Source organism: Adiantum capillus-veneris, chromosome 17 (assembly GCF_014529385.1).
Source record: "Adiantum capillus-veneris isolate H3 chromosome 17, ASM1452938v2, whole genome shotgun sequence".
Taxonomy (NCBI): domain Eukaryota; kingdom Viridiplantae; phylum Streptophyta; class Polypodiopsida; order Polypodiales; family Pteridaceae; genus Adiantum; species Adiantum capillus-veneris.
In genome coordinates, this window is record NC_140947.1 from 105,641,733 (window position 1) to 105,658,290 (window position 16,558).

Consider the following 16,558-nt stretch of genomic DNA (forward strand, 5'->3'; position numbering starts at 1 on the left):
GATCACTCGAAGCATTTGACTCGGAGTGTGCTTCTGACTCAGAGGGCGAGTCTGCTTTGTAGCTTTCATCACTGGGGTCGCTGGAAGTTATGTCATCCAAGCCGTGGCTACTGCTTGCTGACATCTCCTCACTCTCTAATTCCTCTGATTCTGCAGCCACAGCTTTCTTCTTTCGCAACAATTCTTTTTTGCTGCTACCACCTTCTGTTGTCTGTTTCTTGCTACCTCCTTCCATAGTGAGTACAGTTGGTAGAATGTTCAAGTACGAGATCTCGACACTAGAAGAGCAAAAGATTCTATAGACGCGTTTTTGAGATTTTTGGTAGGGTGCGTTGTTGAGATTTCTGGTAGGTGCGTTTTGGAGATTTCTGATGGATAGGTGCGAAGGGCAGAGAGGGTAGGGCAGGTAGAGAGAGGGTAGGGGACGAGGGAGAGAGTAGGGCGAGGGGGCGGGTAGAGGGTAGGGGCGAGGGGGTGAGTATGGGAGAGGGTAGGGCACGAGGGAGACGGTAGGGCGAGGGGGTGGGTAGAGGGGAGGGGCGAGGGGTGAGTATGGGCGAGGGGGTGGATAGGGTAAGGCGAGTGGTGAGAGGGTAGGGGCGAGGGGGAGGGTAGGGTAGGGCGAGAGGTGAGAGGGTAGGGGCGAGGGGGTAGGTAGAGGGTAGGGACGAGGGGTAGTTTTGAGGGTAGGGGCGAGGGCGAGGGTAGAGGGTAGGGGCGAGGGGGTGGGTGGAGGGTAGGGGTGAGGGAGAGAGTATGGGCGAGGGGCTGGGTAGAGGGTAGGGGCGAGGGCGAGGGTGGAGGGTAGGGGCGAGGGGGTGGTAGGGTAGGGGCGAGGGGGTGGGTAGAGGGGGCGAGGGGTTGGTAGGGTAGGGGCGATGGGGTGAGTAGAGGATAGGGGCGAGGGAGAAGGTCGAGGGTAGGGGCGAGGGAGTGGGTAGAGGGTAGAGGGAGGTATGGAATCGGACGAGTTTGCAGATACACCGGGAAGAGAAGAACGCAATGGGCAGATACACGGGAAAAGAAGAAAAGAAGGAAGAGAAGCTGATGCTTGCAGAGTGGGATAATTTAATCTGTTGGTATTGAAGCTTAGAGAAAAGAAGGCGATTAGGGATTAAGTACAGATGCATTCGACATAAGATGCTTGAGCTTGCTCACCGTCTCTTCCTTTTTCAATTGGAGTCTTGCCAAGGAAAGGAATCGTTAACAGGACATCAACTTGGCATTGCTCACCTTCCCTTCATGCATCTTACGTTGCAGCTCTGGATGCGTGGTTGTGTTGTTTATGTGATAAGTGGGATACACCAATTGTTAGTTGGGTGCTCAGAAATGCAAGAAGAAGGAGATAGAGAGGGAGAGGGGATGGAAGCAACTGTGAGAGTGCTTGCCGGAAATGCCCCTCTTCCATTAGCGTTTTTGTATGCCCTTTGAGTTTCTGGGGAGCTGCGTTTTTGGACAATTTTACCGTTTTCATAGCTCGCCCAAGCAATTTTTACTCTTACTCGTAGCCAGTTTTGGAGCACAAAAGTAAAGAAGATCTAATGGCCTATTCCTGGAGCTAGAATAAGAACTTTACTGCTAATGGGACCAAAGGTTTCAAAGACGGTCCTACAGTCTTATCTGACATAAACTCTGCGATATTCTTCACATAGACATTAGTGAATGCTTAGCCTCATCCAGTCCTTGATTACATATCGTTCACTTTCTCAATCGCCATCTGAGCAGAGTCCACTGATGAGCGCGCAGCGGTGTGTGCAAGTGATAGAACACGCGAAGATGTGCAGGCCTTGAGGCTTGAAGCGGAGGCACTATGCTGCAGAAGGGAAGCGCTAGCAGAAGAAAGAGGGAGAGAGAGAGAGAGCTCACGTTTTTGGGGAAAACTCAATAAGTGAGGGGAAAACTCAATAAGTGAGTTTTGGGTTTTCCCACTTTTAGTATAAGTGACCTTTAAAAAATGTGTCCAGGTTCAATATGAACCTGGACAAAGTATAAAAATGTACAAAAAGAGGGTAGGGGCGAGGGGTTGGTAGGGTAGGGGCGAGGGGGTGGGTAGAGGATAGGGTAGGGGCGATGGGGTGAGTAGAGGATAGGGGCGAGGGAGAAGGTCGAGGGTAGGGGCGAGGGAGTGGGTAGAGGGTAGGGGCGAGGGTAGAGGGAGGTATGGAATCGGACGAGTTTGCAGATACACCGGGAAGAGAAGAACGCAATGGGCAGATACACGGGAAAAGAAGAAAAGAAGGAAGAGAAGCTGATGCTTGTAGAGTGGGATAATTTAATCTGTTGGTATTGAAGCTTAGCGAAAAGAAGGCGATTAGGGATTAAGGCTCGCCCAAGCAATTTTTACTCTTACTCGTAGCCAGTTTTGGAGCACAAAAGTAAAGAAGCTCTAATGGCCTATTCCTGGAGCTAGAATAAGAACTTTACTGCTAATGGGACCAAAGGTTTCAAAGACGGTTCTACAGTCTTATCTGACATAAACTCTACCATATTCTTCACATAGACATTAGTGAATGCTTAGCCTCATCCAGTCCTTGATTACATATCGTTCACTTTCTCAATCGCCATCTGAGCAGAGTCCATTGATGAGCGCGCGGCGGTGTGTGCAAGTGATAGAACACGCGAAGATGTGCAGGCCTTGAGGCTTGAAGCGGAGGCACTGTGCTACAGAAGGGAAGTGCTAGCAGAACGAAGAGGGAGAGAGAGAAAGCTCATGTTTTTGGGGAAAACTCAATAAGTGAGTTTTGGGTTTTTTCACTTTTATTATAAGTGACCTTTAAAAAATGTGTCCAGGTTCAAAGTATAAAAATGTACAAAAAGAGGGTAGGGGCGAGGGGTTGGTAGGGTAGGGGCGAGGGGGTGGGTAGAGGATAGGGTAGGGGCAATGGGGTGAGAAGAGGATAGGGGCGAGGGAGAAGGTCGAGGGTAGGGACGAGAGAGTGGGTAGAGGGTAGGGGCGAGGGTAGAGGGAGGTATGGAATCGGACGAGTTTGCAGATACACCGGGAAGAGAAGAATGTAATGGGCAGATACACGGGAAAAGAAGAAAAGAAGGAAGAGAAGCTGATGCTTGCAGAGTGGGATAATTTAATATGTTGGTATTGAAGCTTAGAGAAAAGAAGGCGATTAGGGATTAAGGCTCGCCCAAGCAATTTTTACTCTTACTCGTAGCCAGTTTTGGAGCACAAAAGTAAAGAAGCTCTAATGGCCTATTCCTGGAGCTAGAATAAGAACTTTACTGCTAATGGGACCAAAGGTTTCAAAGACGGTCCTACAGTCTTATCTGACATAAACTCTGCCATATTCTTCACATAGACATTAGTGAATGCTTAGCCTCATCCAGTCCTTGATTACATATCGTTCACTTTCTCAATCGCCATCTAAGCAGAGTCTACTGATGAGCGCGCGGCGGTGTGTGCAAGTGATAGAACACGCGAAGATGTGCAGGCCTTGAGGCTTGAAGCGGAGGCACTGTGTTGCAGAAGGGAAGCGCTAGCAGAACGAAGAGGGAGAGAGAGAGAGCTCATGTTTTTGGGGAAAACTCAATAAGTGAGTTTTGGGTTTTCCCACTTTTATTATAAGTGACCTTTAAAAAATGTGTCCAGGTTCAATATGAACTTGGACAAAGTATAAAAATGTACAAAAAGGGGTTATTTGGGCCTTTAACCCAAAAACCTCCCACTTAAAGGCATAAATCGCTACGTGACTCCCACCATCTCTTTGCATAGATGATGTTGTGCTTTGGGTAAGCACTTAGTGAGAGCATCGGCTGGATTTTGTGATGTATGGACCTTAACCAATGTAATAAGGCCATCCTCAAGCACTTCTCGTATGAAGTGATACCGCACATCAATATGCTTTGTGCGTGCATGAAACATGGCGTTCTTTGCCAGACACATGGCACTCTGGCTATCACAACCAAGCATAGGTGCCTTGGCAGGCAAACCAAACTCACTGCATAGGCGTGTTAACCAAATAGCTTCTTTGGAAGCCTCAGTGGCTGAAATATATTCAGCCTCTGCCGTAGACAATGCAACAATCTTTTGCAATCTAGAACACCATGAAATAGCACCTCCCGCAAGAGTAAATACATAGCCACTTGTGGATTTCCGTGTATCCACATCACCAGCCATGTCAGAGTCACAAAATCCCTTCAACTCCATTGGTCCTTTACCATAGCAGAGGCTTTTGTTTTTAGTCCCTTTCAAGTACCTCATAATGGACTTCACTGCATCCCAATGTAACCTGCCTGGATTAGCCATAAATCGGCTAACAACTCCCACTGCATGGGCTATGTCAGGCCTAGTAGCAACCATAGCATACATAAGTGAACCACAAGCCGAAGCATAAGGCACAATTTGCATGTCATTGGCTTCTTCCTTTGACTTGGGACAATCATCCTTGGAGATTTTAACATATGGCTGTAACGGCACACCAAGAGGCTTTGCTTCAGCCATGTTAAATCTGTCCAGCACCTTTTCAATGTACTTTTCTTGCGACAAATACAATAGGCGCTTGTCTCTTTGCCGTGTAACACGAACTCCAAGTATATGTTGAGCTGCCCCAAGGTCTTTCATTGAAAACGCAGATTTCAGCTGCACTTTAAGAGCATCAACAGTGCTTCTTTTCTTTGCAGCTATCAACATATCGTCTACATAGAGCACAAGAATGATAGGGCTGCCATCCTCATCACGTTTGGTATGCAAACAATGGTCTGCATGGCTTCTTTTGTAACCATGTTTAAGCATGAAGCGATCAAAATTCTTGTACCACTGTCTACATGATTGTTTCAGCCCATACAAGCTTCTATTGAGCATACATACCAAATGTTCCTTGCCAGGGATGACAAAACCCTCGGGTTGCTTCATGTAAAGCTCTTCTTCCACATCACCATGCAAGAAAGCGGTATGTACATCCATTTGGTCCATTTCCAAATCAAGAGCAGCCACAATGGCAAACAATACACGCAAAGTGGTCATCTTCACAACAGGAGAGAACACTTCCTGAAAGTCTATGCCCTTGGTTTGAACATATCCCTTTGCCACAAGCCTTGCCTTATACTTGGGTTTTGCATCAACAGTTTTGATTTTATACACCCATTTGTTAGGAATAGCCTTCCTTCCTTTGGGCAATTCAACCAAATCCCAAGTAGGATTAGCATGCAAAGCTTTAATCTCTTCCTGCATAGCAAGCTCCCACTTGTCGCTGTGCTCACATGTCTTTGCCTCTTTATACGTAAGAGGCTCTCCCTCATCTGTCAACATAATGTAATGCAAAGAGGGGTCATATCGACTCTCGGGCCGTCTTTGACGAGTAGATCGCCTCACCCAATGATCCACATTATCCGGCAATGGGTTTACATCAGGTGGCACTACAAAATCATCAACAATGGGCCGTTGTACATAATTTTCAGCATTGTTTCTTGGCTGCAAATGCCCTTCAGGAGCCTCAATTTGCTGTCCAACATCATTTGGCTCAAACACCATTGGATCATCTACATTTTCAGCCATTTGTGGTGCATCCTGAGGGTCAAAAATAGGCCTAACAGGTGGCTGGTCATGCTAAAATTTCACCCTTTTATGGTCATGCTTTGAGGCACAATTGTTTTGAAGCAACCTTGCCTCATTAAAAACAACATCCCGGCTGCGTACAACCCTTTTGAGCTGAGGTAACCAAGTCCTGTAACCCATTTCGCCTTCTTCACCATATCCCATGAAGAGGCCTTTAATGGACTTTGCATCTAGTTTACTCCTCAACTCAGGTCTAACATGCACAAAAGCTTCACAACCAAAAATGCGTAAGTGATCATATGAAGCAGGCTTGCCAGACCAAACCTCTTTAAGGATGTCACCTTTCAAAGACATGTGAAGGGATCGATTGCATATATGCACTGCAGTTTTCAAAGCTTCTCCCCAAAATCCATGAGAGAGATTAGCTGTGGACAACATGCATCTCACCCTCTCACAAAGTGTCCTATTGAATCTTTCAGCCACACCATTAGAAGAGGGGTTATATGGCACAGTAAGCTCCCTCTTAATGCCCAAATTTTCACAAAACTTGTTAAATTCAGCACTTGTGTACTCCCCCCATTGTCTGTACGCAAGCATTTTAGCTTTCTACCTGTTTGGGTGGTCACAAATGCATGAAATCTCTTAAACGCAGCAAAGGCTTCATCCTTAGACTTAAGCAAATAAACCCAAATTTTCCTAGAATGATCATCAACAAAGGAGACAAAATAGCATGCACCACCCATAGACTTAGTAGGCATGCTACATACGTTGGAATGTACAAGATCAAGCACACAAGATTTACGAGAGGCACCAGAGTAATAAGAACGCTTTACTTGCTTGCCATATTGACATTCATTACAAAAGTCAAGCTTTGCGCCTTTAGCATCAAGCTTGTTCAAAGTACAAAGCTTAGAAAGGCCCTTTTGGCTCATGTGGCCAAGCCTCTTGTGCCACAACTCCATGTGAGAGTTAATTTCAGCCAATGCAATAAACTTGCCCAACACGGCCTTTCCATGCATGCAGTAAAGTGTCCCTTTCTTTGTGCCCTTTACAATCAGCATTGAGCCTTTAGTCATTTTCCATGACCCTCTCTCAAACAAGATGCTGTAACCATGCATATCCATCTGACCAAAAGAAAACAGACTCTTCTTGATTCCCGGCACATATCTAACATCTTCTTGATTCCCGGCACATATCTAACATCATGCAAGACAAGCTCATTTGTGCCATCTATGGAGAGATACAAAGTGCCAATACCCTCAATGAAACATGCATGATTGTTTCCAAGGTATACATGGCCACGCTTGCCCGCATCAAAAGTAGAGAAACACTCCTTGATAGGAGTCACATGAAATGAAGCACCGGAATCAACAATCCAAGTCTGGGACAATGCATCATTGACAGTCAACAAAGCATCAATAAGATCACTCTTGGTGATCTGCATGTCCTGTGAATGAACATTTAGAGAGGCATCAAAGTCATAAGCATCATCGTCTCACAAAGTGGCACACAAGATATCCTCTACATCTGACAGCTCCTCAATCACGACACTAGAATCCACATTGGCCTTCTCTTTGTCCTTTGAGCTATCCTGTGCATCTGCCTTGACTTCCTTTTTCTCTTTCTTTTTGTCTCCGCCATTCTTTTTCCTTTCTAACTCAGCTTTATAGTACCTACAATCGGGTTTCTTGTGACCTTTCCTGCCACATTGATAGCAAGTCACATCACCCTTGCCTTTGCTGACATTTCCCCTTTCTTTACTCTTACTCTTACTCCTTTGTGCATAAGCATTCCTCTTTTCTATCCTGCCTCTAACCATGTTGGCAGAGCTGCCTCCCTCTCTACTTGCTTTCCTCCTGATTTCTTCATTCAAGATAGAACCCCTAACACCATCAAAGGTCAAATTGGGGTTATTGGACAACGAAACCACCAAAGTTTCCCATGACTTAGGTAAGGTCATAAGCAAGAAGATAGCTTTCAGCTTATCATCAAAAGGAGGCAAGCCAGAATCCTGTAACTGCGACAAAGTACCTTCGAATAATGACAAGTGCTCTACCGCGCTCTTGGACTCATCTAGTTGCATGCCAACAAGTTTTCGCATCAAGTGCACCTTGTTGACAGGCGTTGTATTTTCATACATTGAATCCTTAAGAAATAGGATTCCTTGAATCCCGTCTTTCAAAGATCAAAACCTGTACCATCGAACCTCCTAATCTCGAAGAGGTTCTTCACATCCGAAGAAGATGAGGCCATAGTTACACGAAATAAGAGGGATAATACGCTGAATTTTTGGGCAAAATGCGCAAAAAAATCGGAGTATAGCCTCACAGAGATGTGCACTACAATTCCAAATGGTCACAGGAGCAATTTGGGGCAAAATAGGTCTATTTGGGCACAAAATTCAATTTTTGAAATTTATGCGCAGGAAATTTCAGCGAGTGAATTTGTGCTCGAAAACAACAAATTTAGTTGTTTTTAGCCTCAGAAGACATACATAAGGCTAATGCACAGCCTTTAGAAGCATGTAAGCGCAAAAGCCCCAATTTGTAGCATCAAAATTGTATGAAATTGAGCCACAAATGGTCATACATCGACAAAATTTGTCATATGTGCGTAGATTGCATCAATTTGCACTTTCCCCAATGTAATCGCACCATAAAAACACTTGCATAAACCTGCGCAAATCTGAAATTTGCTTAAAACACCTATTTTAGGGCTTGTTTTTCGGCAATTTCAGTGTTTTCGGGTAGCGGGGACTTAGCAAAAGTATTCCCACACTTTAATACATCATTTTCAAAACCTGTATTTTGCTGTCATAACCTGTAATTTTCTGTTTTTGACCTAATTTCAGCCTGTTTTAGGTCAATTTTGGTTGCCGGGAGCTCTCTAGTGTCCGGGGACGAGTCCTTTGGCGACGTAATTGCAAAATCTCGCGTGAAAGTTGACCTTCTTGGCTGAAATTCAGCGTTTGCAGGTTTGGGGCAAACCCTAATCGATGCTTGATGCCAGTTGATGAGCGCGCGGCAGTGTGTGCAAGTGATAGAACACGCGAAGATGTGCAGGCCTTGAGGCTTGAAGCGGAGGCATTGTGCTGCAAAAGGGAAGCGCTAGCAGAACGAAGAGGGAGAGAGAGAGAGAGAGCTCACGTTTTTGGGGAAAACTCAATAAGTGAGTTTTGGGTTTTCCCACTTTTATTATAAGTGACCTTTAAAAAATGTGTTCAGGTTCAATATGAACCTGGAAAATATTGAACCTGGAAAAAGTATAAAAATGTACAAAAAGGGGTTATTTAGGCCTTTAACCCAACATCCACTTGTTCCAACTGAACAGAGCCACGACCCTCCACAGAGCCATGACCCTTGGAGACTCCCGACTATAAGCTTAACTGGAAAGACCTTAATACTTAACGGCAAATAACACTGAGGATAGAAACAATTCGAGAAGGAGTGTTTGGACTGAAGAAGTTCAATACAATACTTAATTACCAAGACTTAGTGGAGAAAAGATACCTTAAGAGGAAAATGTGGAAACTTCTACAGACATAGCAGAAACTGAGACAGTAGCAGAACACCCGTTCTGGTGGAAAGATAGTGGGGAGGTGAGAAATGGGATATAGAACCTACAGATGTCGGAATTGTTGCATAGTTGTAGATCGTTTACTCAGAGGAGTAATAGCACTTGATTCTAGAGCCATTTACCAGAGGCAATGGAACATCGTTCAAAGTTACTAACTGGACTGCTCCTTGTGGCAAAATTTCATGTATCCTGAAAGGCCCTTGCCAGGCTAGAACCAGCTTCTTGGCTTTCTTTAGATACTTAGCTTGATAGAGTAGCACCAAGGAGCCTTGCGTTATTTTCGGCCTTCGGAGATGGCGATCATGCCACGCTTTGCGACGAATCTGCTCGGCTTGGAGAGCATGTGAAGCTAACCTCCTGCTTTCTTCTAACATTGAGAGACGAGAGAAGTTTGCTAAAGTAATCCCAGTTGTGACACGAACACTTCCCACTCTTGCTGAACGTGAGTTGAACTCATATGGTGCAATTGCTTCTAAGCCAAAAGCTAGCTGGAATGGGGTGTAGTTGGTGGTTGCGTTGAAGGAGGTGCGATAAGCCCAAACTGTGCCGAGGATAGCTTGAGCCCAAGATGTTGGATGGAGATTACAAGCTTTTTTGAGAAGCGCGATTAACACTTTGTTAGTGCTTTCAACCTGCCCATTTGCTCGAGGATAGTAAGAGCAAGATTTGCGATGAAAAATCTTGTAATTCATGAGGAGAGTGGAGATCAAGTCGTTGACAAAATGACTACCTCGATCACTGGTGACTTCCAAAGGACACCCAAACCTGCAAAAAATATTTTCATACAAAAATTTTGCGACAGTGGCAGCTGTACAGTCGATAGTAGCCACCACTTCGGCCCATTTTGTTGCATAATCTGTTGCTACCAAGAGATACTTACGATTGCCTGGTTGAGCAGATGGAGTAACTGGACCAACAAAGTCCACGCCCCATCTCTCAAAGGGCAACCACACCATAGATACCTGCAGAGGGCGATTTGATTGCTTGCTAGGCTTGGGCACACGTCGCTGGCAGACATCACACATCTTGACATGAGCAATAGAATCTCGAAATATATAGGGCCACCATAAGCCTGTCTGTAAGATTTTTTGCGCCGTGATGTGACCAGGGTAGTGGCCACCTGTAGGACCACTGTGTGCATCCTCCAGAATGTGGTCTACTTCATGAGGAGAGACACACCTGCGCAGCACACCATCTGGCCCAGATTTGTAGAGTTGTCCGCCAATCAAAGAGAACGGTCTAGACTTTAGCAAGAGCCTTCTTTTTTGCAAGGGAGAAGCATTCTAAGGATATAGGCCAAGTAGAGAGCAGATGTAACACATCTCCATATCATTCTGGGGTTGTGTCCACCTTAAAAAGATGACTATCAGGAAAATCATCATCAACCCCAGTATTGGGCTCACCTGTGTGTATGCGAGAGAGATGGTCGGCCATGACGTGCCGCTTGCCTGGACTAAGCACTAGTTCGAAGTCGAACTCCTGGAATATGAGTAGCCATCTCCACACTCTTCCGGCAACTTGGGGTTTATTCAGAAGATAGCGCAGCGCATGATGATCTGTGATGATAGTAAAGTGGACCCCTAACAAGTAATGACGAAACTTTTGTAAAGAATACACCATAGCCAAACCTTCCCTTTCGGTGGTGCTGTAGTTGCGCTCTGCTTTGGTGAGCAGGCGACTTGCATAGTGAACAGGGCGATCCAGGTTGTACTCTTTACTAGGCTGAGTCAGCACAACCCCCACAGCCAGTTGACTGGCATCCGTATGCACATGAAAAGGAAGAGACCAATCTGGAGCCACTAAAATAGGTGCTTCAATGAGGCGCTTTTTGAGGTATTCAAATGCTTCAACCTCAGGTTTTGACCACTTAAAGGGTACTGTAGCACTAGTGAGTCGGGTCAATGGTTGAGCCACCTGTGCATACATCCGTATGAACCTACGATGATATCCTGTGTGGCCTACAAAGCTCTGAACACCTTTCGGATTGATAGGAGGTGGTAACTTCAAGATTGCCACGATCTTCTCTGGGTCTGGTGCTAAACCTTTGGCAGACACCACATGGCCTAGAAGTGTGCTCTCAGTGACCAAAAAGTGACATTTGTTAGGATTGAGTTTTAACCGTGCCTCTGTGCACCTGGAGAAGACAGCAGAGAGCTGAGCGAGGTGTTCCTCTAGATTTTCCACTCGGGTTGAACATTGAGCACTTGAGAAGGTCGAAAAATCATCCATGAAGATGCGAAGATGATCCGTAAGCAGCGGACAAAAGATGAGATATACCGCTCGATTGAAAGAAGGTGGAGCATTTTTCAACCCAAAAGACATTCTAGTGTAGATAAAAATACCCCAGGGAGTCACAAACGCCGTTTTCAGCTGATCACCGGGATAGATGCCCAACTGATTGTATCCACTAAACCCATCCATGAAGCTGTACAAAACATGCCCCGCTACATCTTCGAGCACACGCTCAGTGAAAGGTGTGGGAAAACCATCTGGAATAGTTACCTTATTTAGTGCGCGGTAATCTACACACACCCAAATTTTATTGGACTGCTTCTTAGGCGCTATCACCATGGGTGATAACCACTCAGAGTGCTCCACAAGTACAATGATCCCTACCTCTTGCATTTTTTCGAGCTCTGACTTGACAGCCTCTGCATACTTCGGGTTGAGCTTATAAGCTCGGCCTCTGACAGGCTTAGCCCCTTCAATCAGAGGGATTGTGTGGAGACCCAATTCTCGCGGGATCCCTTCCAAATCCTTGTAGGACCAAGCAAAAACATTCTTAAACGAGTGAATAAAAGAAACTAACTGGTCAAGTAATGCGGGATGCTCCCATAACCAAGCTGCTAAGAGGACATGCTGAGGGTTGTCAGGGTCGCCCAGGTAGACTTTTTTTACAAGGTCAGGAGGTGTAACTGTGGAGGGTACTTTAGAAGTTGAAAAATGAGCTGCCTCTTGGAGCTTCGAGACATCATGTGCTGGCGTTTGATCGATTGGAAACTCCGCATACTCTTCTTGTAACCATCCTGGTGGAAGCTCATCGAAGGGTGAATCTTCAGACATAGACATAACAGAGTGCTTTTGAGTGGGCGGGGCATCCGACCTGGGAGATGTTAGAGGAAGGGGGGAATCATTGGCGAGTTCATACAGAGGAGAATTTTTTCCCCTTAGGTAATGTGTGATAGGTTCCCTGAGGCCGAGGGCTTCCATAGGAGGATCATCTGAATCCTGAGAATTTGGGGCTGACCCATGTACTTCTTGGACTTGTCCACCGTCTGCTGTAGGACTACTGTCTGGTGTAGGACTTCTGACATCTGTGTCCGCCTGAGGAGTTGGAAGAGATAGTGTTACCGGTACATGTGAGTTTTTGAATAGAGACCACACAGCATGGCATCGAGGCGGTACCTTCCAACCACTGCAGCAGGTCTTCGTCAGACCCGTCAGGTGGGATGGGCTGCTCAGGGTCAGGATTGGACTGTACTGACAGTGAGATGTGATGAACCATTGGATCCATACCTCCTTCGAGCCGAATTGGTTGCATGGGGGAGCCAGGAGTATGTATCCACATTGCGTCGTTGCCCCAATCATGAAGTGCCTTAGTATGCCTCAACCATGGTCAACCAATCAGCAAAGGAAATCCTCCCTCCACCTGAGGAAGACTGACCACCACAAAATCCAAGCTAAATGTGAAGTCTTGTATCATCAGAGGCACCTTCTCCACTATGCCCACAGGGTAGACTGTCCTCTGGTCTGCCAATGTAACAGTGAATGGAGCAGGGCGGGTAGACTGCAGACCTAAGGCCAACATAGTAAATTCTGGCATCAGATTGATCCCAGATCCACCATCCACTATGACGCCTGAGAATTGATGCCCAAGAATAGACACAGTGAGACGAGGACTTTTATAGTCGGTGAGGGGAGCAGTTGGATATGAAATCATGTAGGACTCCAAGGGCTGCACAGGTAGGTGCCCGCCACTAGGCCCTGCACCAGGGTACAGAGACTGGATGATGAAAAGGGTTTCACTTCTAAACTTTGCATCAAGTCGAAGCATGTCGTATAGTGACACTTGCTGAAAAGTGTTTTTCAAGATAGACTCTGTAGTGGGCTTGTTTCCTTTGATTAGAGCTTGTTCTGGTACCTTAAGCTTCTGCAAGTCCTCTACTGCTTCGATGAAAGCACCATCAATATCTGATAGAAGCGAGGTAGGTTGGCTCTTGACACTACCTGCTGGTTTGTCAGCTACTACTGGAGTTTGACTCATTTGTGTAACAGGAGATGGAAAGATTGGACCACCGGGGAGGCTGAGGCCAAGAGCAGCTCTCTGTGCCCGTGTGAGCACCCCAGCCGACACTTCTACTTGCTTCAACCCTTCTTGAGAGGCAACTACAAGAGTGGAAGGCGGTGCCTGTGGAATGGAGCTTATTGTGATGAGGTTAAGCTTTGGAAATGTAAACTCCTGCTGGTTCTGGCTTGTGCTTGCAGATGTGGACGCTCTTTGTTTTGGGCAATCCTTACTATAGTGATCCTTAGCTTCAGGGTAATGTCGGCAAGGCGGGGACCCTTCTGGTAAGGGACATTTGCTCTAATAGTGTCCATACTCCCCGCACCTGTAGCACAAAATTGGCCTATTTGAGGGGCGAGGTGGTCTCTACCCTTGCTGCATGGGACCGGAGGTTGACGTGTAGAAGCTTTGGGGAACTGAAGGAGTACTAGCATGATAAAAGTTGGGAGATGCAAAGTTATTGTGCATACCTTGCTGCATAGGAGGTGTTGTCAGCAGAGGTGGCAACGGGTTTTGATGGCCATAGGGTGAGACCATGTTCGATGAAGGTGCTAGCCCTTGTTGGAGAGAAGGACCTAGACTTTGTTGTATTTGCCGCAACCCCTTGATATAGTAGCAATCCTTGTCTTCGTGCTCAGATTTTTCGCAGAAGTGGCAATAAGCCCGAAGGGGACAATCTTGTGGAGGATACCCTGGAGAGCGACACGAGCTGCACCATACCATAGCCTTAGTCTCTTGTTGAGACCGAAGCTCTTCTAGCTCTCTCTTGATTTTATCCAAAGCCTCAAGATGTGGGGGTTTCTCCTGGCGAAGAGAGATATTTTTCTCCTCTTGAAGAGCGCGTTGTAGTTTTAGGGCTTCAAGTTCTCTACGTAAAGAAGTCAATGGATCAGCAGGACTTTCCGAAAACACAGAGGAGGTCTCTATGTGAGGGGAGTTGTTGAACAGCTTCCTAGCCCCCTCTATCCTAGTAGCAGCTGCGATGAACTCCTCCAAAGTGGCGTCGGGCCGGAGACTCTCTCGGAGTTTTTATTGAGAAGTTTTGGGAAGCGCCTTCTCCACCCACTTCTTCACCATGAATTCACCAGGTTGCTGAGGAAGCTTGGCAACCAGAGACATGGTCTTAGTCATAAGCTTTGCAAAAGTCTCCTCTTGCTGGAGCACCATGTTGGCTAACTCATCCAACACCTTCTCCTGGTAGTCACTGGGCCTGAAAGCTGCACAGAACTGTTGCCTTAAGGCTGCCCAAGTTGCAAAATGGTTTTCTGCAAACTGGCTGTACCATTTGTCTGCTAAGTCATCCAAGGTGGATAGAAAGAGTACCAAGTAAGCATCGTCTCTGTTAAGACCACGACCCCTACAGAGAGATACAAACCTCCTTGCATGGTCGTCAGCATCTTCTGAAGAGAGTCCTTTGAATGTAGGGAACTTGATGTTTACCTTAGCCAAAACGCTAGCCAATGGCTCCATGGCCCCTTGCTGAGCCTGTAGCTCAGTAGCCTGTAGCAGAATAGGAGAGAGCTTTACTGGAGAAGGTGATCTGGAAGATGTGGAAGCGGATGAAGGAATGGGTGATGTATGTGGAGGGATAGGTGATGAGGTTGATGGACTTCTACTCGGTACCAAAGGTCGTCTTTTGTTATAGTACTTCGGAGGGCTCAGTAGTGTGCTTTGACGCTCGACTGACCGCCTTGTATGTGTCATGCAGTAACCACCAATCCAACCAACCTTCGGGCAAGAAAACCTTGAACTGGTTGAAGACTAGTCTAGACTCTACTAGACCAGGCAAGTGACTAGACCAGGCTGGACCAGGGACGAGGAGGACTAGGCCAGGGTCGAGGAGGTCTAGACCAGGGACGAGAACAGGCTATAGGAGAACAGTGCAAGGCAAGGTCGGCGAAGCTAGGCAAGGTAGGCGAAGCTAGATAAACCTAACTAGCTTCAAGATTTGCACCTCACAGAGTGAGATTTCAGTTGAGGTCCCATCGTGATCGCCAAAATGAGAGCACCTGTAGCGCGGATAATGTGTCGTGCTCTCTACAGTGGGTGGTCCTCAGTGCAATGTGCGTGACAATCTCACTCAAACAAACTGAACAGAAAGGAAACAATAGACATCAACAGAGCTCACAAAGACACAACAACAGACCAGAACATATGACTCGACTATCTCAAAGACCGATACAGCACACTTAGCTCCAGCCCAGGACTCACAGGTACAATGGGGGTGTCGAGGCTCAGATGTGCAAGGATGGTGAAGATGTGCTCTGTGAATAGACTCACTCTAGACGACTACGTACAAGATAATGCAATTGGCCCAAAACGACTACTCATATGTACAACCATAAAGAGCCACCAACGGCTCATAAATGTCCAGTCAGCTAAGTCTATCTCCAAATTGGGTGGTGGTTATGACTTGGCCACGATGTCCACTAGACCACCGTCGGTACCCTGCCACGTGTCACTCCCCAGCCCAAAGGGTCCGTCCAGTGTGAACCAGACCAACTGTAACTAACTGTCCAACTGTCTGTCTTTCCTGTGAAGTGACACTGTAGCCCTGCTACAGCCCCAAATTGTGTCTTGATTGTTTTCCAAGCATCTGAAGTACTCTTAACATCATCAATAAAGAGGATTTAATCATCAACAATGGGTGGTGATGCCAGGAGCTTGAGCCTTTCTCATCTTTTGCTTGAGCTTGAGCACTAGAGGCTATTGTTGGGACATTCTCTCCCTTGACATGTAGTGGTTGCCTCCCTACAGTCCATAGGTTTTCGTTCATGAGATAATCCTTGGCTCTTTACTTTGTGAATTGAGAAGCCTTACCCCTCGAAATTATCTTATTCTCCTTCCTCATGGCTAGACAGTGTAAGGGAAAGGTCTAACCAAAAAGCCTATTTTTGGCAGTGTCTAGACTCTAGCTCCCAAATAATGGCATACATGAAAGAGAAGCATTGAGAAACATGGGATAAAGGGAGAGAAATCAGACATTATCTCTATGATTTTGATAATAGACCAAAGCTACACCTTCATGCTTTGATTGATTTGAGAGATTAAGCAAAAGCTGTAGGAAGACGGAACCCCATGTTGCTATTCTAGGTTGTCAAATAGCGTAGATACTTGAAGTAGACTCTAGAATGTTAATTTGCAGACTTTTGAAGCTTGTGCGACGTTGATTCTTGGTCTTGCATCCTTGG

The 16,558-nt window shown here is 46.2% G+C and overlaps 1 protein-coding gene and 1 pseudogene across 5 annotated transcripts in view; one reads left to right on the plus strand and one right to left on the minus strand.

Annotated features, from left to right (window-relative positions):
• Positions 1 to 16,558, plus strand: part of LOC147437829 (uncharacterized) — a 226,120-nt gene that overhangs the window by 122,580 nt on the left and 86,982 nt on the right. The window lies entirely within an intron of this gene.
• LOC147437830 (uncharacterized) lies at positions 9,789 to 13,681 on the minus strand (annotated as a pseudogene).